Raw genomic sequence first — 23,796 nt, forward strand, 5'->3', positions numbered from 1 at the left:
TGCTCCCATCTGTCATATGCACTTATGTTATCACTGACTGTAAGTCCCTCTAGATAAGAGCATCTGATGAATGACCAAAATGTAAATGTAAAAACAAACACTTGCAAAGTATTCTGGGTATTATTCGAATGAGTTCCGCCTCCAAACAAGTACACATTTGGGTAATACTTTATTTGGATAGTCCACATGTAACATTTCAACTAACTATCTACTAACCCTACCCCTAAACGTAACCCTTGCCCTAACCCTTATTCCAAACCTAACCCTAACCATAACCTTAGCAAGCAGTTGCTTATCAACAGATAGTTTGTTGATAGTATGACCATCTGTAGAGCATCTACAGATGGACTATTCAGACATTCCAAATAAAGTGTGATCCAATTTTTGTTCGGTCCGGACCAGACCAAATCTGAACCAACGGTAGACATCTAGGCTGTGTTTTACTAGTTTGAACGGTACTGTACGACAGTTCAGTACAATAGAGGACAGTAGAGTACAGTACAGTACAGTTTAGTTCACTAAAGTAGAGTACATTAGAGTAAATTAGGGTGTAATACAGTACATTATACTGTGCTGTGCTGTACTGAACTATACTTTACTTTTATTTACTTTACTTTACTGTACTCTACTATGCTGTACTGTACTGTACTGTACTTGTCTTTACTGACTACTGTAATATCACGTTTCAGGTAAGGCCCGGGTGCAGACTGTGTTGAAGTAACAATGTTTATTACAGCAACAGGGGCAGGTAAACGACAGGTCAAGGCAGGCAGTGGTCAATAATCCAGAGTAGTGGGGCAAAGGTACAGAATGGCAGGCAGGCTCAGGGTCAGGTCAGGCAGAGGTCGGTAATCCAGTGTAGGGGCAAAGGCTCAGGATGGTAGGCAGGCTCAGGGTCAGGCAGAGTGGTCAGGCAGGTGGGCTCAGAGTCAGGACAGGCAAGGGTCAAACCAGGAGGGCGAGAAAAAGAGAGACTGGGGAAAAGCAGGAGCTGAGACAAAATGCTGGTTGTCTTGAACAAACAAGAGGAACTGGCAACAGACAAACAAAGAACACAGATATAACTACCCAGGGGATAATGGGGAAGATGGGCGACACCTGGAGGGGGGTGGAGACAAGCACAAGGACAGGTGAAACAGATCAGGGCGTGACAGTAATGTACTTTAATGTACTGTGAACTTGTGAAGCACAGATTCTGAACCAAAATTAGACATCTATGTTTGGGCCAAATCAAGGCCGGTCCAGCCCAAATCTGAACCAAAAATCAATATCTGTGGACGTTGGAATAAAGTCAGGTCCTGTGTGGCTCAGTTGATAAAGCATGGCAATTGCAACGCCAGGGTTGTGGGTTTGATTCCCAAGGGGGGAATTCCCAGGGGAATTCCTAGTTACTAGTTACCTGTACAACAAGTTTTTGGATGGCTGTTCACTGGGGCATAGGCATATTCATTACACCAATTGTGTTGCAGAAGGTTGTTAAACGGAAGCAAATGGAACAAAACTGGGAGGGACCTAGCACACCTGAATTTGTCCAACAGAAACTCAAATTTTCCTCTGTTTGCTTCCGTCTGGTTAGGCTAAACGGTAAACGGGTTTCCGTAATGAGTACACCACTGGTCACAAAAACAATGATTGATAGTACGCTTAAACTTCTTAAATTCATCCATTATTGGGTTAAAATACAGATACCGTATAGGCCTACATTTGTAAAGTCATCCACAACAACCACAATCCAGGCGCAAATAGCTAAATGAGAAAACAGTTAGATTCACAGCAATGCGCTATGTAGCCTATAAATCAATAATAAGTTAGGCTATAATAATAATAATAATAATAGGCTATCCATATCGCCCATAGGCTGCAAGCCTGCACCACTGCTGTCGTCCTTACCTCCAAGCGTTTATTCAAGTTGGATAGTCTTTGGATGCCGACAGAAGTCGCACCATTGGAAGACAGCTTGGACTGTAGCATACAAAAGCCTATTCCTGTTCTTTTCCCATGATCCTTTAAGCACACTTGTGGTCAGACTCGCTCAGGCTGAACAAACTTTAAACTTGCACCTTTTTTCTATGCTGATTTAAATGTCATTGAGAAAACAGAAAGGTGTCAAATCCTTTTTCCGCAATCCTAGTTTTTCAAAAGTATCTGTAGTCTGATTACAATATTTCTGCTGGTAATATAACGGATTACAATAAATACAATTAAAATGTAATCCATTACATGTAATGGACTGTTATTCCCCAACCCTGCAAACAATGAGATGTTCAGTCTTGTCTTAGATTCTAATGCCTTAGTCTACAGGGCTAATGCATTGACAGTAGCTACAATTAGTGACACAACACACACGGTATACAACAGAGCCCTGAAATGATCTAGTTTTTCAGTTGGTGTTTTTATCTCACCATGAGGAGGTCAACCCTTAGCATATGGTGCCACATCATTATTCAGTCACACTCTTATTATAGTCTTTGACAAACGAATGACTAAATGATCATTGGTGGTCTTAGCAAGTGTAAAAAAAATAAGGTTTGGTGTGCTGAAACACTCGTTACACATTAATTACGCTGCATTGAGGTTTTGATGCCTGTACCTGGCCTCCTTGGATTCAGTGACACAAAATATCATGGACACCTATAAAACAACAATGTGAATATTGGTGGGGAAACATACAAGTGGTAGTAAAAATTGCCAGGTCGATAGTATGCATAGTAAACGAAATCCCCCCTTGAAAGGTAAACCGTCTGAATTCAGATAGATGACAAGCTGCCATCTTGTCTCACCCTCTCGAAGAGAATGCCTTTGAAAAGGGAACCCTCATTTAAGCTTGTGACCATATTCAGGTGTTGCGTCAATGTGGGTGTATGGCACTAATGATTGCCTCTTCCTGCTGCAGGTCCTTTCATGATGTGACCTGAGGGCGACAGTCGTATTATCGCCCTACGCACCAAACTACATCAGAAAGAAAGAGACTGTGTCAGAGAGAGAAGAGACAAGAAGAAAAGAGCCATGGGGTATGGAGCCAGACCTCAACAAACATAGTAACGTTATCATACTGTAAAATAGGAAGATACTGTATGCGAAATGGATAGTTCACAGGTATTATAATCATTTACATGGTGCCAATCTTTTCCATTATGTTTTTTAGAATGTAAAAGATTGCAGATTTCTCCGTATGTTTGTGGAGAGGAAAATATACAAAAATGAAGGTGGAATATGGACTCAGTTCAACATTGGACAACTTTTGAGGCACGATAATGTCAGACACATTTAGATTAATGTTATTTATTTTATGACATTTTTTTTGCAAAAAGAGTGGCGTTGACAAATTCGAATTGAGGCAGATTTTCTATCAAAGTGTCTGGTTTCCTTGAAAAAAATCATGAAAGAAATACATATCCTTACACACGTTTACACAATTCACTTATTTCATGACATCAAGCTTAGCCTGCTCATTTGAGCAAATTTACTGGGTTCCTTATTCTATATCAACCGAGACACTGTATCTAATTGCCCTCTTTGAAAATGACTTAGGCTATATGTAAATGCTCAGTGAATGTAGGTCTACTTTGATCTGTTCAAACGCAGCACCATCATTTCTGATTCACCCCCAACAGAGACACAGTAAGGGGTCTGGGGCTTTTAAAATTCATGCTATAATTTTTTTCTTCCCTTTTTGCCTGCAATGCAGGAAAAGCCCCTGATACTGGTTACCCCCCCACCCACGCCCCCAAAATGACAGAGAACTATAGAGAAGCAGTTCCATGTTGGGACCAAAGGCTTAGGATGGAGTTGAAGATGTTCCTTTATTTTATTTTATTTATTTATTTTACCGTTATTTTACCAGGTAAGTTGACTGAGAACACGTTCTCATTTGCAGCAACGACCTGGGGAATAGTTACAGGGGAGAGGAGGGGGATGATTGAGCCAATTGTAAACTGGGGATTATTAGGTGACCATGATGGTTTGAGGGCCAGATTGGGAATTTAGCCAGGACACCGGGGTTAACACCCCTACTCTTACGATAAGTGCCATGGGATCTTTAATGACCTCAGAGAGCCAGGACACCCGTTTAACGTCCCATCCGAAAGACGGCACCCTACACACAGGGCAGTGTCCCCAATCACTGCCCTGGGGCATTGGGATATTTTATTAGACCAGAGGAAAGAGTGCCTCCTACTGGCCCTCCAATACCACTTCCAGCAGCATCTGGTCTCCCATCCAGGGACTGACCAGGACCAACCCTGCTTAGCTTCAGAAGCAAGCCAGCAGTGGTATGCAGGGTGGTATGCTGCTATATATTAAATATATATTGTACATTTTACACTTTTTATAAACAGTTTGGAATGCTTCCTCTTCAAGGTTTAAGCCTGGGTATCTGTAAAGCACTTCGTGACAACTGCTGATGTTAAAAGGGCTTTATAACATATATTTGCAAGGGCGCAGTGTGTGTTACCGATAGACCAAGAACTAATTTTTCTGTTACCGATAGACCAGGACTCATTTTTCTGTTACCGATAGACCAAGGACTCATTTTTTGTGTTACCGATAGACCAAGGACTCATTTTTTGTGTTACCGATAGACCAAGGACTCATTTTTCTGTTACCGATAGACCAAGGACTCATTTTTTGTGTTACCGATAGACCAAGGACTCATTTTTTTGTGTTACCGATAGACCAAGGACTCATTTTTTGTGTTACCGATAGACCAAGGACTCATTTTTTGTGTTACCGATAGACCAAGGACTCATTTTTCTGTTACCGATAGACCAAGGACTCATTTTTTGTGTTACCGATAGACCAAGGACTCATTTTTTTGTGTTACCGATAGACCAAGGACTCATTTTTTGTGTTACCGATAGACCAAGGACTCACCAACACATGATGCCCATGGCTGCCTTAAATATGGCTCCCAATTAGAGACAATACACCACAGCTGTCTCTAATTGAGAACCAATCTAGGCAGCCATCGACATACAAACACCTAGACAAGACATAACCCCATTAAACCTACAAACACCCTAGACAATACAAAAAACACACAAACTTCCCCATGTCACACCCTGACCTAACTAAAATAATAATGAAAACAAAGATAACTAAGGCCAGGGTGTGACACGCTTGCACTTGTCTTTTCCCCTCTACTAGCTCTGACTTTGCTGATAGCTACTTTATTGAGGAGAAATGTACTTACTATGAATGTGATCTGTGGTTGTCGCACATAGCTATCTTAAAATGAATGCACTAACTGTAAGTTGCTCTGGATAAATACGTAGGTAAATGGTTAGGATTGGAGGAGAGGGAGCTGATCCTAGATCTGTACCTCAGGGAAACTTTACCTTTAAAAGTTGGCACGGGGTACCTGGACCGAGTCGATGTGCGTGGGTACGAGGTAATTAAGGTAGATATGTACATATACAGTGCATTCGGAAAGTATTCAGACCCCTTGACTTTTTCCACATTTTGTTATGTTACAGCCTTATTCTAAAATGTATTCAATTGTTTTTTCCCCCTCATCAATCTACACACAATACCCCATAATGACAAAGCAAAAACAGAAAAAACGGAAATATCATATTTACATAAGTATTCACACCCTTTACTTAGTACTTTGTTGAAGCAACTTTGGCAGCAATTACAGGCTCAAGTCTTCTTCGGTATGACGCCACAAGCTTGGCACACCTGTATTTGGGGAGTTTCTCCCATTCTTCTCTGCAGTTCCTCTCAAGCTGTGTCAGGTTGGATGGGGAGTGTCGCTGCACAGCTATTTTCAGGTCTCTACCGAGATGTTCGATCGGATTCAAGTCTGGGCTCTGCCTGAGCCACTCAAGGACATTCAGAGACTTGTCCCAAAGCCACTTCAGCGTTGTTTTGGCTGTGTTCTTAGGGTTGTTGTCCTGTTGGAAGGTGAACCTTCGCCCCAGTCTGAGGTTCTGAGTGCTCTGTAGCAGGTTTTCATCAAGGATCTTTCTGTACTTTGCTCCGTTCATCTTTGCCTCGATCCTGACTAGTCTCCCAGTCAGGTTTCCTCCAGACGTGACGCTTGGCATTCAGGCCAAAGAGTTCAATCTTGTTTTCATCAGACCAGAGAATCTGGTTTCTCATGGTCTGAAAGTCTTTAGGTGCCTTTTTGCAAACTCCAAGTGGGCTTTCATGTACCTTTTACTGAGGAGTGGCTTCCATCTGGCCACTCTACCATAAAGGCCTGATTGGTGGGGGGCTGTGGAGATGGTTATCCTTCTGGAAGGTTCTCCCATCTCCACAGAGGAACTCTGGAGCTCTGTCAGAGTGACCATTGGGTTATTGGTCACCTCCCTGATCAAGGCCCTTCTCCCCCGATTGCTCAGTTTGGCCGGGCGGCCAGCTCTACGATGAGTCTTGGGTGTTCCAAACTTCTTCCATTTAAGAATGATGGAGGCCACTGTGTTCTTGGAGACCTTCAATGCTGCAGAAATGTTTTGGTACCCTTCCCCAGATCTGTGCCTCGACACAATCCTGTCTCGGAGCACTATGGACAATTCCTTCGACCTCATGGCTTGGTTTTTGCTCTGACATGCACTGTCAACTGTGGGACCTTATATAGACATGTGTGTGTATTTCCACATCATGTCCAATCAATTGATTTACCACAGGTGGACTCCAATCAAGTCGTAGAAACATCTCAATGATGATCAATGGAAACATGAAGCACCTGAGCTCAATTTCTAGTCTCATAGCAGAGGGTCTGAATACTTATGTAAATAAGATATTTAAAACATTAAAAAAAAGCTATTTTTACTTTTTCATTGTGGTGTATTGTGTGTAGAGTGATGAGGAAAAAATAAATGTAGTACTTTTAAGAATACGGCTGTAACGTAACAAAATTTGGATGAAGGGAAGGGGTCTAAATACTTCCCGAATGCACTGTAGGTAGGGATAAAGTGACTAGGCAACAACAAGGTAGATAATAAACAGTAACAGCAGCGTATGTGATGAGTCAAACGAGTTAGTGCAGAAAGGGTCAGATGCAGATAGTCTGGGTTGGTTAACTATTTAAGTAACTATTTAGCAGTCTTATGGCTTAGGGTAGAAGCTGTTCAGGGTCCTGACTTGGTGCATCGGTACTGCTTGCCATGCGGTAGCAGAGAGAACAGTCTGACTTGGGGGCAGTGTCCTGCTACTGTCACGTTCCTGACCTATTTATGTTAGTTTTTGTGTGTTAGTTGGTCAGGACGTGAGGTTGGGTGGGCATTCTATGTTATCTGTTTCTATGTTGGTTTTGGTTTGCCTGGTATGGCTCTTGATTAGAGGCAGGTGGTTTGCGTTTGCCTCTAATTAAGAGTCATATTTAGGTAGGGCATTCTCACTGTTTGTTGGTGGGTGATTGTCTCCTGTGTCAGTATGTTTGTTCGTACCACACTGGACTGTAGCGTTTGTTTGTTTCGTTTTCGTTTCGATGTCGTCTGTTACCTGTACGTAAGTTTATGTTTAGTTATGTAAGTTTATGTTCAGGTCTCGTCAACGTCGTTTTGTTATTTTGTAGTTTTGCAAGTGTTTGTTTCGTTTCGTGTTGCCATCTTTATCGTTGTTTAATAAAGATGGCTTATTTCCCAAAGCCTGCGTTTTGGTCTGAAGATCCTTCTCTCCTCACCTCTTCCGAGGATGAGGAGAGCGTCACCCGTTACAGAATCACCCACCAAGCTAAGACCAAGCGGCAAAGGGAAACTAAACGGAGTAAGGGACAGGAGAGAAAGGATTTCTGGACATGGGAGCAAATAATGAATGGAGAAGGTCCCTGGGCTAAGGCAGGAGAAAATCGCTGTCCCAAAGCTGAGCTGGAGGCACGGAGGAGAGCAGAGGCTACCGGGGAGAGGAACCGGAGCTATGAGGGAACGCGTCTGGCACGGAAGCCAAAAAAGCCTGTGAGTAATTCCCAAAAATTTCTTGGGGGGGGGCTAGGAGATAGTGGGCCAAGGGCAGGTAGGAGACCTGCGCCCACTTCCCAGGCTTACCGTGGAGAGCGGGAGTACGGGCAGGCGCCGTGTTACGCAGTAGAGCGCACGGTGTCTCCTGTACGAGTGCATAGCCCAGTGCAGGTTATTCCACCTCCCCGCACTGGTAGGGCTAGATTGAGTATTGAGCCAGGTGTCATGAGGCCGGCTCAACGCGTCTGGTCTCCAGTGCGTCTCCTCGGGCCGGCATACATGGCACCTGCCTTACGCATGGTTTCCCCGGTTCGCCTACATAGCCCGGTGCGGGTTATTCCACCTCCCCGCACTGGTCGGGCAACCGGGAGTATTCAACCAGGTAAGGTTGGGCAAGCTCAATGCTCAAGAGTGCCAGTACGCCTCCACGGTCCGGTATTTCCGGCACCACCTCCCCGCCCCAGCCTAGTACCTACAGTGTCTACACTACGCACTAGGCTACCAGTGCGTATCCTGAGCCCTGTTCCTCCTCCACGCACTCTCCCTGTAGTGCGTGTATCTAGCCCGGTGCCTCCAGTTCCGGCCCCACGCACTAAGCTACCAGTGCGTCTCCAGAGCCCTGTACACACTGTATATTCTCCCCCTACTAATCCTGATGTGCTTGTCCTCAGCCCGGCGTCACCAGTGCCGGTACCACGCATCAGGGGTAGAGTAGGCTTTGAGAATACAGTGTGCCCTGTCCCTGCTCCCCGCACTAGTAGGAAGGTGCTTGTCATTAGCACGGTGCCTCCAGTTCTGGCACCACGCACCAGGTCTACAGTGCGCCATATCCGGCCAGAGCCATCCGTCTCCCCAGCGCCATCTGAGCCATCCGTCTCCCCAGCGCCATCTGAGCCATCCGTCTCCCCAGCGCCATCTGAGCCATCCGTCTCCCCAGCGCCATCTGAGCCATCCGTCTCCCCAGCGCCGTCTGAGCCATCCGTCTGCCAGGAGCCTGCAAAGCCGCCCGTCTGCCATGAGCCTGCAAAGCCGCCCGTCTGCCATGAGCCTACAGAGCCGTCAGCCAGACAGGAGCCGCTAGAGCCATCAGCCAGACAGGAGCCGCTAGAGCCGTCAGCCAGACAGGATCTGCCAGAGCCGCCAACCAGACAGGATCTGCCAGAGCCGCCAACCAGACAGGATCTGCCAGAGCCGCCAACCAGACAGGATCTGCCAGAGCCGCCAACCAGACAGGATCTGCCAGAGCCGCCAACCAGACAGGATCAGCCAGAGCCGTCAGAGCGCCATGAGCAGCCAGAGCCGTCAGAGCGCCATGAGCAGCCAGAGCCGTCAGAGCGCCATGAGCGTCGAGAGCCGTCAGCCTGCCATGAGCGTCGAGAGCCGTCAGCCTGCCATGAGCGTCGAGAGCCGTCAGCCTGCCATGAGCGTCGAGAGCCGTCAGCCTGCCATGAGCGTCGAGAGCCGTCAGCCTGCCATGAGCGTCGAGAGCCGTCAGCCAGCCATGAGCATCGAGATTCGTCAGTCAGCCATGAGCTGTCCTTCAGCCTGAAAAGGCTGGATACCCAGAACTGCCCATCAGTCCAGAGCTGTCTCTCTGTCCGGAGCTGCCTTTCAGTCCGGAGTTGCCCCTCTATCCTAATCTCCCTCTCTATCTTCATCTATCTCTATATTCTTATCTATCCCTCTTTCTTGATTTATCTCTCTGTCCCGGTGTTGTCCCTATTAGATATGTTGTTAAGGGAATTTTGTGGGGGTCAAAAGAGGGTGGACATTCTTGGAGGGAGGAAGTTAGGATGGATTATGGTGGGGTGGGAACCGCGCCCCGAGCCTGAACCACCACCGTGGTTAGATGCCCACCCAGACCCTCCCCTAGACTTTGTGCTGGTGCGTCCGGAGTTCGCACCTTGTGGGGGGGGTACTGTTACGTTCCTGACCTATTTATGTTAGTTTTTGTGTGTTAGTTGGTCAGGACGTGAGGTTGGGTGGGCATTCTATGTTATCTGTTTCTATGTTGGTTTTGGTTTGCCTGGTATGGCTCTTGATTAGAGGCAGGTGGTTTGCGTTTGCCTCTAATTAAGAGTCATATTTAGGTAGGGCATTCTCACTGTTTGTTGGTGGGTGATTGTCTCCTGTGTCAGTATGTTTGTTCGTACCACACTGGACTGTAGCGTTTGTTTGTTTCGTTTTCGTTTCGATGTCGTCTGTTACCTGTACGTAAGTTTATGTTTAGTTATGTAAGTTTATGTTCAGGTCTCGTCAACGTCGTTTTGTTATTTTGTAGTTTTGCAAGTGTTTGTTTCGTTTCGTGTTGCCATCTTTATCGTTGTTTAATAAAGATGGCTTATTTCCCAAAGCCTGCGTTTTGGTCTGAAGATCCTTCTCTCCTCACCTCTTCCGAGGATGAGGAGAGCGTCACCCGTTACAGCTACGCACCAGTGTGTTCTGTGCACCACATGCTTATTACTTTAGTATTCTCCCAGCACAGTGCACAATATATTGTAAAGTTATAATCAGTTCTGCATAGGGGTAGGTAGGGGAGACAGGCCTACCCCTTCACAGACACACCCCACTCTGAGCCAGCTTGCGTCTTCTCTTTCTGTCACTATCAAACTATCAAGGAATTCTGTAATCAAACAGGAATGAAAATAACTTCTTCCTTCTTTTCTTTTCTTTTTTAAAGTATCTGAAAGGGGCTTTCATGGACTGCTGCATAATGTAGGTTGTCATAGCAACAGCCTCCCTCCTGGGAGGGAGGGGCTGCAGAGTGATCCGCTTAGTAACCAAGGCCACGCTGTGAACTGAGCGCGCACGGGATTCCCCAGCACGCAGAATAGAAATGAGAGAAAGGGTTACTGTATGTTTCAGGTTGGGCATGATAATAATAGTTATAAAGTTGGACATTGAAGGGAACACAACTTTTCACAGTTGAAGAAAAGTGTCCAAAGATTTGCCCAACATGTGTTGGGCTATGTGATTTTAGAGGCAGAGTTTGCAAACATTCTTGAGTTTGATTAGGCTATGTGAAATAATTACTGTGGAAAGGAGCAATTACAAAATTATAAAAAATTAAACAAATCTATATAGAATATGCAATATGTATCATCTAAATATTTGTATGTTAAGGCATAGACTGTAATAGAATAGAAAACAAACAATCAAAACAGTCAATTATCCACCCTGTCACAAAAAAAAAATCACAAAAGCAGCATGCACTTGAATAATGTATGAAATATAGTTTATTTTTGTACGTCTGCTGCGCACATCCAGTGAATGTAATATTGATGGCGTTTTAAAGCGGATTGGGTTAATGCATGTGTGTATTCCGCTGGGATTGCCTCCCTGTCTCGCTTTTTTGGCAGATCAGATATGCCTTTTAAAACTGCAGCATAGAACCAACCCACCGCTTCATTTCCACTGAAATTGACAGAGAAGGCAGGGGGCGCACAGTTTTTGCTCCTCTCTCGTAAATATTGCCCTGGGGATACTGACCGACAATACATAAATGCTCTAACAAAACGTGAGTATGTCTCAGTTTATTCTTGGAGGGATACTCCGAGATCTGTTCAATGTGTTCGTTGTTTGGTGCGTCATTCTAAATTATTGCAATTAGTTTTATCAAACGATGCATGTAGTCTGGAGCACATTCATTGGACACATGCATTATTTTTTCGAAGATTGTTTCAGTAGCCAATTTAAATGTTGAAAGTTGTTTCATTGTTTCAGTTACTCTCATCACTTGCTTTATCAGCGCAAGAAAGCAATGCGTGTCATATGCAGTCTTGTTTGATTTAATCTATTTTGATGGTTTGACTTGTTGTAGGCTATTCTCATGCATCGTTGCCATATGTTTGCAAGGTCAATGTTATTCACACTACTTAACTTGAATGGCTTGGTTGTTGTTCTTATTTCCTGGATTCCTTAAACAATCTAAATAAATCATTCGTTTTGAGTTGAGTGCTTGGTCTGCTTGCTGTAGTGTTGACATGAAGATATCAGATATTCTTCTATAGCCTACTGGGTATCTTGTTATTGCGTTACCTTTGTTTTTGTTCTGAAAGTATGCCTTCTCATGAGTACGTGACGTGTACTCATGAGTATGTGAGTAGATGAATCCTTACATTTCACTTTTTCCCAGGGTCTGTGAGCCAGGTCCTTTCTTTTCTTAATATACTGTACTGTACCTACGGTAGAGTATGCATTGACATAAGAGAATGTAGAAGAGCTGAATTGCCTAGTCTTGCTTGGCTCTTGGATGCAGACTCATGCCTCGTGAGTGATACTCACATCCATCAAATCCCGCTAACTACCATTACAGGAGATAGCCCTACCTTCCTTATAGAGACAGACACAACCTCCATGCACTGATCCAAGTTCAGTTGTATTATAATGGTAAAGTTTAGGATCCAGGTATAAGCTGATCCCAGAACAGTGATCAGGAGTAACCTCTGGAGCCTCTATTTTCTTCTGAGTATAAACTGGCCTGAGGACTGCTGACCTAGGATCAGGTCCCCTCTGTCCACGTGATCTTATTCATGGTGATCTAAAAGGATAAACTGACCATAAAACAACACTCCTACTCTGAGACGCTTGATCCGTACAGCTCCAGGACAGGACTAGATTATGTAGGCCTGCGCTGGATTAAAACCATTGATGCTATGTTAGCATTTTAGGCTATTCATTTCTTGTACTCCTTGTTTTTGTCACATCATTTTACTTGCAATGGTCACAATATGTGATTGCTTCGGCTTACTTATTTCCCTACTGTCATTGCAGGTTGCTGGATAAGATGTTATGTCTATGGTTGCACATACTACTATCTCATTTGTTGTTTTCTTTCATTTAGACTCATTCAGGAAGTTTGTGAGAAATCCAGGCATTCTTCCATTCACACAGTAGTTTGGTATGCTCCAGTGGTCTTCACATGAATTAACAACATTGCTTCAGTCACGGCTTCATACAGTCATTCAATTTACATTCGTTTTCCTCAGACCCCCAGTTCCTCTAAAGAGATTGTGTCAGTCCTATTACATAAACTCTCTCGCTCTCTTTTCATCTCTCTTTCTCTGCTTCTCTCTCAATTCAAAGGGCTTTATTGGCATGGGAAACACGTTCACATTGCCAAAGCAAGTGGAATAGGTAACAAACAAAAGTGAAATAAACTCTGAGATTTTCAAAAGAATAGACATTTCAAATGTTATATTACTTGCTATGTACAGTGTTGTAACAATGCGGAAATAGTTGCTGTACGAAAGGGAAAATAAATAGACAGATAAATATAGGTAGTATTTACAATGGTGTTTTTGCTCCACTGGTTGCCATTTTCTTGTGGCAACAGGTCATACATATTACTGCTGTGATGGCACACTGTGCTATTTCACCTAATACTGTAGACATGGGAGTTTATCAAAATTGGATTTGTTTTCAAATTCTTTGTAGTTCTGTGTAATCTGAGGGAAATATGTCTCTAATATGGTCATACATTTGGCAGGAGGTTAGAATGTGCAGCTCAGTTTCCACCTCATTTTGTGGGCAGTGGGCTCATAGGCTGTCTTCTCTCGAGAGCCAGGTCTGCCTACGGCGGCTTCTCTCAATAGCAAGGCTATGCTCACTGAGTCTATACATAGTCAAAGCTTTCCTTAATTTTGGGCCAGTCACAGTAGTCAGGTATTCTGCCACTGCGTACTCTCTGTTTAGGGCCAAATAGCATTCTTGTTTGCTTTGTTATTTGGTTAGTACTTTCCAATGTGTCAAGTAATTATCTTAGAGTTTTCTCATGATTTGTCTGGGTTTAATTGTGTTGCTGTCCTGTGGCTCTGTGGGGTCTGTTTGTTTGTGAACAGAGCAGACCAGCTTGCTGAGGGGACTTTTCTCTAGGTTCATCTCTCTGTAGGTGAGTGCTTTGTTATAGAAGGTTTGGGAATCGCTTCCTTTCAGCTGGTTGTAGAATTTCATGTCTCTTTTCTGGATTCTAACAATTAGCGGGTATCGTCTCTCTCGCGCTCTCTCTCTTTCTCTCTCTTGCTCTCTCTCTTTCTCACTCTTTCTCACTCTAACCCCCCTCTCTCTCCATCTCTTTTCTTGGATGGCTGCCCACCACACTGGCAAAGTCCTCCCTGTCACATCACTGGCTCATGAATGCAGTAACTATTTCTCAGAAACAGGAAGTAGCGTGGGACGGGTGCTGCAGTATGTTAGCAGGATGCGGGTTCCCTACTGCACCAGTGCAGTGCAGCCCCAGAGCTGGACCTGAGGGATTGTTTTGCTCTTCTCATGGCCTACATATATTGTATTTTGTGGGGATTGTATATGCCAGTGTTTCTCATTTCAGGAGTAGGGAGAAGTTTCCCCTAGACACTGATCTTGGGTCAGTTTAACATTTAACACAAGGTTAGGATTAGGGTAGGTAATACCCAGGGGGTGCAGGTTTTTGTTATTTCCTAGTATTAACACACCTGATTAACTTCATCAATGATTAGTTGATGAGTTGAATCAGATGTGAATTGAAATAGTACTGCGGCAAGATAAAAAAAAAATGTGCAACCTGACGGTTCCCTCCAGAAATGTATTGAGAAACACTGCTACGTATGTTTAGGAAGGAGGAAGGTACCAGTCATTATGCAGTTCACTCCTTTATACGGGCCCTTGTAGATTTTAAGGATCGGATGGGTATAAGAAAGTTGTAATAGTGCTGCATAGCCTTCTGGTTAGTTGAATGGAGTTTCTGACATATTGCTTATTCACATTATTCACTCATCAGATCTAAAAGAAGACATCAATAAGAGACTTAGTGTGTAGGTTCATCTCTCTAATGCATGTATGGAAAACACTGCATGTTGCTCAAATCATGCAATATAGCCTTGCCTCTCAATCATGGCAGTATTGATTGTTTGTAGTGGCTAGGCTACTGGACAGTTGACCACTTATTGATTTATCCAGTTTGGACACAGCCTGTTGGCCCAAAAGGCTCACAACACTGGTGTCCTTTGACATTTGGTGACCTGTGTGAGGATGTGGGTTGATGGCAATGGTTGCTACTGGAAGCCAGGCTGGTTCTACTGGAAGCCAGTGGTTGTCAATGTGCAGGGTGACTAAATGGAGGGAATTGGTTGCAACACACACGATCACAAATCAGACACACACATTCACACACGCAAATACCCACTCACAACGAGTGTATTTCCCAGTCATACCAGTAGGAGATGTCAATGGCTCACAAAAGGAGCATGAGCTCATGAGTCAATGCATGAAATCCACCATTGTACTGAAAGTCTCCCACACACACCTTCATAAAAAAATTTGATGGTTATCTAGGGTCAGTTTTGCATTTCCCACAGTAATGGTTAATGTACGGATTGGGGGAGGGGAAGCTGATCCTTGATCTGTACTGTAGCTAGGTGAAACTTCACCCCAGAGGATGATGGAGATGCTGGAGGTGTAACACTGGAGTGTTCTTTTGCTGTTTGTGATGCTGTGTATTATGAGTGACACACACACACATTGGAGAGGTTAAAGTACATTTTAATATGGTGGTGCTGGAGACATAGCAGCATATAATTCACAGGTGGCCTACTACCCTATGTACTGTATTACTTACATACATGCATACAGACTATCCTACCGATCCTCTAATTCGGCGATGTCATTTACAAAAAAACAACAACACTCTATTTAGCAAACTGGATGCAGTCTATCACAGTGCCATGCGTTTTGTCACCAAAGCCCCATATACCATCCACCACTGCGACCTGTATGCGCTCGTCGGCTGGCCCTCGCTACATGTTCGTCGCCAGACCCACTGGCTCCAGGTCATCTATAAGTCTTTGCTAGGTAAAGCCCCGCCTTATCTCAGCTCACTGGTCACCCTAACAACACCCACCCGTAGTACGTGCTCCAGCAGGTATATCTCACAGGTCATCCCCAAAGCCAACACATCGTTTGGCCGCCTTTCCTTCCAGTTCTCTGCTACCAATGACTGGAACGATTTGCAAAAATCGCTGAAGCTGGAGACTTATATCTCCCTCACTAACTTTAAGCATCAGCTATCTGAGCAGCGCACCGATCGCTGCAGCTCTACACAGCCCATCTGTAAATAGCCCATCCAACTACCTACCTCATCCCCATATTGTTTTACTTTTTTGCTCCTTTGCACCCCAGTATTTCTACTTGCACATCATCATAATTTGCACATCTATCACTCCAGTGTTAATTTGCTCAATTGTAATTACTTTGCTACTATGGCCTTTTATTGCCTTACCTCCTTACTCCATTTGCACAAACTGTATATGTCACGTTCCTGACCTGTTGTCTGTTATTTTTGTATGTGTTTAGTTGGTCAGGGCGTGAGTTGGGGTGGGCATTCTATGTTTTGTGTTTCTATGTTTAGGTCATTGGTAATTAGCCTTATATGGTTCTCAATCAGAGACAGGTGTTTGACGTTTCCTCTGATTGGGAACCATATAAAGGTAGGGTGTTCACACTGTTTGTTTGTGGGTGGTTGTCTTCCGTGTCCGTATGTATGTTCGTACCACACGGGACTGTAGCGTTTTTGTTTGTAGTCTATACCTGTTCGTGCGTTCTTCGTGTTATTTGTAAGTTCTCTAGTTCAGGTCTGTCTTCGTTCGTTTTGTTATTTTGTAATTATTCCAAGTGTTGTTTCGTGTTCGTCTTCGTCGTTGAATAAATTCATTATGTTTTCTAAACCCGCTGCATGTTGGACTGATCCCTACTCCTCCTCTTCGGACGAAGAGGAGGAGAACAGCGTTACAGTATATAGATTTTTCTATTGTATTATTGACTGTACTTTTGTTTATCCCATGTGTAACTCTGTTTTTTGTTGCACTGCTTTGCTTTATCTTGGCCAGGACGCAGTTGTAAATGAGAACTTGTTCTCACTCTGGCCTACCTGGTTAAATAAAGGTACATTTAAAAAAATAAAAACATACATACAGTTCAAGTCGGAAGTTTACATACACCTTAGCCAAATACATTTAAGTTTTTCACAATTCCTGACATTTAATCCTCGTAAAAATTCCCTGTTTTAGGTCAGTTAGATCACCACTTTTATTTTAAGAATTTGAAATGTCAGAATAATAGTAGAGTTATTTATTTCAGCTTTTATTTCTCTCATCACATTCCCAGTGCGTTAGAAGTTTACATATACTCAATTAGTATTTGGTAGCATTGCCTTTAAATTGCTTAACATCTTTGGGGAAGATAGGACGCTACGGTCCCACCTGGCCAACATCCGGTGAAATTGCAGAGCGCGAAATTCAAATTACAAAAATCGTAATAAACATTCATGAAAATACAAGTGTCATACATAATTTAAAAGCTTAACTTCTTGTTAATCCAGACGCTTTGTCAGATTTCAAAAAACCTTTACGGCGAAAGCACACCATGCGATTATCTGAGGACAGCGCCCCGCACACAAAAGCATGACATACATTTTCCAACCAAGCAGAGGCGTCACGAAAGTCAGAAATAGCGAAAAAATTAATATTTTCCTTGAAGATCTTCATCTTGTCACAAGGGTCCCAGCTACATAACAAATGGTCCTTTTGTTCGATAAAGTCCTTCTTTATATCCCAAAAAGTCAGTTTAGTTGACTCAGTAATCCACTGGTTTCCCTCATTCAAAATGCATCCCGTAAGTTACCAATAAACCATGTCCAAACAAGTCAAACAACATTTATAATCAATCCTCAGGTAGCCTAATATGTAAATAAACAATACAATTTAAGACGAAAAATAGTATGTTCATTACCGGAGATAAATAACGAAGTGCGCGCTCTCATCCACGTGCGTGAAAACACTACAGCCAAAATGGGAGCCACTTACAAAAACTACAAATTCCTGCTAATTTTTCAAAAAACAAGCCTGAAACTCTTCCTAAGACTGTTTCTAAAGACAGACTTAGGAACTGCAATCTGGGAGATATTTCTTGTCTATTCCCATAGAGAGCCATTATAATCAGTGGTTAGCTCCAAAAAAAAAACCTGCTCCTCAGGTTTTCACCTGCCAATTCAGTTATGTTATACTCACATACATTATTTTAACAGTTTTAGAAACTTTAGAGTGTTTTCTATCCAATACTACTAATGATATGCATATCCTAGCTTCTGGGCTTGAGTAACAGGCAATTTACTTTGGAAACCTCATTCATCCAAACTTCCGAATACTGCTCCCTACCCAGAAGAAGTTAACTTGGGTCAAACGTTTTGGGTATCCTTCCACAAGCTTCCCACAATAAGTTGGGTGAATTTTGACCCATTCCTCCTGATAGAGCTGGTGTAACTGAGTCAGGTTTGTAGGCCTGCACACACTTTTTCAGTTCTGCCCACAAATGTTCTATGGGATTGAGGCCAGGGCTTTGTGATGGCCACTCCATGCACATTTGTGGCCTGCTGGAGGTCATTTTTCAGGGCGCTGGCAGTGCACCTCCTTGCACAAAGGCGGAGGTAGCAGTCCTGCTGCTGGGTTGTTGCCCTCCTACGGCCTCCTCCACGTCTCCTGATGTACTGGCCTGTCTCCTGGTAGCGCCTGCATGCTCTGGACACTACGCTGACAGACACAGCAAACCTTTTTGCCACAGTTCGCATTGATGTGCCATCTTGGATGAACTGCACTACCTGAGCCACTTGTGTGGGTTGTAGACTCCGTCTCATGCTACCACTAGAGTGAGAGCTCCGCCAGCATTCAAAAGTGACCAAAACATCAGCCAGGAAGCATAGGAACTGAGAAGTGGTCTGTGGTCACCACCTGCAGAATCACTCCTGTTTTGGGGGGTGTCTTGCTAATTGCCTATAATTTCCACCTTTTGTCTATTCCATTTGCACAACAGCATGTGAAATTTATTGTCAATCAGTGTTGCTTCCTAAGTGGACAGATTTCACAGAAGTGTGATTGACTTGGAGTTACATTGTGTTGTTTAAGTGTTCCCTTTATTTTTTTGAGCAGTGTAGATACTTTTGTAGCTGTTTCTTCCAGCATCTCCACAAGGTCCTTTGCTGTTGTTCTGGGATTTTTTTTCACTTTTCGCACGAAAGTACGTTAATCTCCAGGAGACAGAATGCGTCTCCTTCCTGAGCGGTATGACAGCTGTGTGGTCCCATGGTGTTTATACTTGCGTACTATTGTTTGTACAGATGAATGTTGTACCTTCAGGCGTTTAGAAATTGCTCCCAAGGATGAACCAGACTTGTGGAGGTCTACAATTCTTTTTCTGAGGTCTTGGCTGATTTCGTTTGATTTCCCCATGAAGTGAAGCAAAGAGGCACTGAGTTTGAAGGTAGGCTTTGAAATACATCCACAGGTACACATCCAATTGACTCAAATTATGTCAATTAGCCTATCAGAAGCTTCTAAAGCCATGACATAATTTTCTGGAATTTTCCAAGCTGTTTAAAGGCACAGTCAACTTAGTGTATGTAAACTTCTGACTTCAACTGTAAATGCGCGCACACACACACACACACATACAGAGAACAGCTTGTTTCCATGGCACCCGTAATGTATTGGTGTGATGTGGTGTCTAGTGTGATGTGGTGGCTGGTAAAATGGGTCAATGTACCCTGAAAAGGTGGCTCATAATTGTTTACAGTCAGAGAAGCAATAGAGTAGATTTAGGACAAGTGAATGGACTGATGAGTTGTCTTAGTGAAGAAGGTAGTTGTGTAAATGGATGAGCTATGCCTGACCGCAATGCTGTATCTAGGATAATTGTGTTTGCTTGCCTGTGTGTGTGTTTTTCTGTCTGTCTGTCTGTACATGTCTAGGTCTGTGTGTACGTACTGTAGTTCCAGGACTCTCATCTTGCAACCAATCCAAGCATGAAATAGCATGTAAGCTCTCTGCCCACTCATCTCATCCTCTCCGGGTTCAATGCTAACAGAGTCTGCTACAGCTCTCTGTCTGCATCCCAAATGGGCTCTGCCCAAAAGTAGTGCACTAAATTTGGGACGCAACCTCTGTTTCTCTCTCCAAGCAGATTTATACCAACTCCCTTCTCTTATCTCATCTTCCGCTGAGGCCAACATACGTGAACTTTCATTCATTGAAGTGGCTCCTAACCACTGAATCCTGATCAGATATTGTTCAATCTGTTACGCTCGTCGTTTGAATGAGGAGACCAAGGTGCAGCGTGGTAGGCGAACATCTTACTTTTATTAAAATGAACACCGAAACAACTAAATACAAAACGACCGTAAAGTTCTGCAGGCTACACAGCAACTATACAAAATCAAGATCCCACAAACAACAGGTGGGAAAAGGCTGCCTAAATATGATCCCCAATCAGAGACAACGATAGACAGCTGCCTCTGATTGGGAGCCATAGCAGGCAAACAGAGAAATAGAAAACATAGATTGCCCACCCTAGTCACACCCTGACCTAACCAAATAGAGAATCAAAAGGATCTCTAAGGTCAGGGCGTGACACCATCCACATTATGGGGATTATTGTTTTGTATGTCAAAAGGTGATTCTAGGAGTTTGTCTCAATAGTCTAATGTGGATTCCTCTCGTTGGTTCCTCTCCTTATTTTGTTCTAATCTCCACTGACTGTGGTGAACGTATTATTTTTTTTATAAAAAAAAAATATATATATATTTTATCCCTACACCCCCCCCCCCCCCCCTCTTCCGAGGACAAATATCTTAGTTTTTTTTTTTACAGCTTCTTTGCTACATATACATACATTTTACATATACATTTTACATACATGGTGCTTTTATATATATAACAACAATACGTTACCAAACAGACTCTTTAATCCCAACCCTCAGCCACTCTCAGCCCATCCCACCTATCACTATAGACCGCCCTTGTTTGGTTTCCTAGTGCCATATATTTTTCAATTGTGCTGTGATGTTTTACAACATTTTTTTTGTAAAAAAATGTTCCAATGGCTGTGCTGTGAGAGATATGGAGATTGAAGGCTATTTAAGAGGAAGGCTTTGTTGGCATCAGTGGCACCAGACCCAAACAGGATAGACTGAGTTAGCCTTTTCTGCCCTCTGTGCAGAGAGTGGTCCTTCTGCTGTCTGACATATACACTCGCACAGCACTGTTCACCAGACTCTTGCTGTTGTTTTCAAGACCCCAGGGAGCTTCAGTGAGTGGCATGTTATTATGACCAGTGCTCCCTTGATCCTGGTGATTTGTAGGTAAAGTCATTTTCAGGAAGTAGTATATCTCTCCCCCGTGCGTTAACATCCTATCTTTGTTTGCGGAGATTTCTCCCTGCCCTTGTTCACTCCCCTTCACACATCTGAGTAAAAGCAACATGACAAAAACAAGTTGGAGCTACACCTACCCTGTCGTTTCAGGTCTGTGAAGGGGGGCAGAAGGGAGCATCTTTCTGGAATGAAACCCAGCCGTGCTCATCTGTGTCATTGCATCATCGCTGTTGTTTACGAAGCTGTGGACTACAAACCACAAGGCTACTTTGACAACCTGTTGGTTAATGAACAAATAAATGAGCTACAATGTTTATCCTTACATACGGGGTGTCAAACTCATTTCCCAGAGTGCTGTGTTTCTGCTGGTGTTTGTTATTTCCTTTCAATTTGTGTCCAGTTAAGACCTAGACCACAAGGAGGGCGATTCCTAACTATTCAATTACCTTAAATGATCGATCAATGACAAGGGAGTGAGCGAAAACGTGCAGACACTCCGCCTTCCGGGATTTGAGTTTGACCCCTGCCTTAGACAAACAAGCAGAACGTGAACATTTGGGACAGCCAAATAATAATTAATAAAAAAAATTGGTGCTCAATTTGCTCTCGACTGTATTTTAGCATGTATGTCATGAGTATGTTCTTTTAGTGAAGACTTTGCAAGAAGTGAAAACATCATTCTTAATTGGCACAACTTTAGTCTGCATATTCATTCATCATCCACTAGTTTTTTGCTCCAGGCCTAGTGAGGCCAACAACACTTAAGCTTTTAGCTGTGTAGTGGCTTTGCTTCCTGATCGATAACTGTGTTCAGACTGTACACACAACTATACCAATGTGACTCAGTACTTTTCCAAAGGATGCTGGGATGTCAGCTGGGTAGTGTTCTTGGTGTATGTTCATTAGACACCAATCTGAAGAAATGGGACTGAAACTCCATTGATTTGACTTCCTGAACTCCAATAAAAATTGCTTGTTTTTCTTTTCTGTTACAAAATGTTTCGCCACTTTGTGCCCTAATGAACACGACCCAAGAAGATGCCGGAGGGGCCTGGTACTGGACTCCTAGTGCCCTGTTCCATTTTGGCCACTAGACCCTTCCCTTAGGGAAGGGTGTTCACAGTTCTGAAATTACTTGATCAGTGAAAACAGTAGGCATATAGTGCAAATTAAGCATAGCCTATTTAGTGAGCAAGGGGGGAAGCCATTGCCGTATTGCTTCCACTTATCCAGTCTGTCCACATCTGTGAACACTGAATGGGTAAGAATATGGGGTAGGCTAGGGACTTAAATGGAACCGAACACAAAACTGCCACAAAACACTCCCTGTCGATTTAATAATCTACTGATAAAGGCCTATTCCACAAGGACTAACTTTTCTACTTCATTGCCCCTAAATTAACAACCTGTTGAACCATACCCCAGCCTACTATTTAGTACTGTTTTGCTCACTTTGGTTCTTGTATTCATTTTCTCTGGTATAATTCAAAACATCACTGCTGAGCCCTTCTCCCGCTGGCCTGCCATATAACAAACAAATGGAAGGCGCATGCAAAGAGCAGTAAAGGTTGATTTATATTTTCCTGTTTCTCCGTTAAAAGACCGTGCTGTTGCCGCAAGGCTGAAGTTAGTTATTGGACACCACTTTGTGTAAATACCTTTTGTGAAATACATTACTACCATCTTGTTTCTATTACAACGACATACTAATCTCTGGTTAATGAATGGTTGGCCAAAACCCAGGAAATATTCTTGTTTTTTTTGGCCAACCATTTACTCAGACCTATCATCAGAGGTGTGTGGAAGACCATGAAACCGTAATGGGGGAGAGCTCCACGACCGCTTGTTTGGTTTTGAGGGCTAATGGAGCGTGCAGATGTTTTTACCCCCACTCTTCATCGGGGACTTTATGTAGAAGTCCTGAAGTTTAATTAAACCAGTTAATTACCTCAATGACATATTCAATGTACTGCAATGTTTTTTTAGGCACTTGAAAAGGTGCCTGATTCATTCAGTACTGTACTATAATTATGTCAAATGGGTTCCCATTTTGGTTCCACATCTTACGACAATGCATTTATTATGTACGGTATCATAGTACTTCTACCTTGGATTGAATATAACTTAAATAAATAGGTTTACTATATTTCACCTGGTGAGTCAGTATAAAACACAAACACCATTGTAAATACAAATATTATCATCCCTTTCTAACCATGCAAAACATGCTCTTCTAAAACATGACATTCAAATCATGAGTGGCTTCCGGCATGTCCTGTTTGTTTCCCCCCTCTCCTCTCCTCTTGTTACACATCCCTTACTCTCTCCCTCCTTATCTAGTGAAGTCTGTTGTTTTCTGCCTGTGACGCCTCTGGCCCTGTGGGGCTACAAGCCAAACACACACACACACATGTGGCCACCCCCAAGCCTCACTGAGCTCTGCGATTGGTCAATGCCTCTCCCCTGACAGTGATGCCCCTCCCCCCTCCTGCTGCGCTCAGCTGGTGGCTTCTCTGTCAGTCTGTTTGCATTATTGTAACAGCTCCAGCCTCTCACACACATACGCTCCCTAACATACACACACACACACACACACCGTGTCAGAGATGAGACGGATTATGTGACAGGGAGATCTGTGTGGACGTTCTTACATACCGAGAGGGAAGAGAGAGGAGATAGAAACAGAACAGCCATGGAGTTCAAGTAAGTGGTGTTTTCTGG

The 23,796-nt window shown here is 43.5% G+C and overlaps 1 protein-coding gene across 3 annotated transcripts in view; it reads left to right on the top strand.

Annotated features, from left to right (window-relative positions):
- Positions 1 to 2,899: 2,899 nt before the first annotated feature.
- The window catches only part of LOC129855781 (tripartite motif-containing protein 2), a 69,483-nt gene continuing 48,586 nt past the window's right edge, over positions 2,900 to 23,796 (top strand). The window contains exon 1 of one of the 3 annotated variants that reach the window (XM_055923798.1): positions 2,900 to 3,011. The gene's annotated coding sequence lies outside the window, so the exon portion shown is untranslated. Of the gene's footprint in view, positions 3,012 to 11,284; positions 11,419 to 23,593; positions 23,779 to 23,796 lie in introns of those variants that run through there. The other 2 variants (XM_055923796.1, XM_055923795.1) reach the window with 2 other exon arrangements.

Source organism: Salvelinus fontinalis, chromosome 5 (assembly GCF_029448725.1).
Source record: "Salvelinus fontinalis isolate EN_2023a chromosome 5, ASM2944872v1, whole genome shotgun sequence".
NCBI classification, from domain to species: domain Eukaryota; kingdom Metazoa; phylum Chordata; class Actinopteri; order Salmoniformes; family Salmonidae; genus Salvelinus; species Salvelinus fontinalis.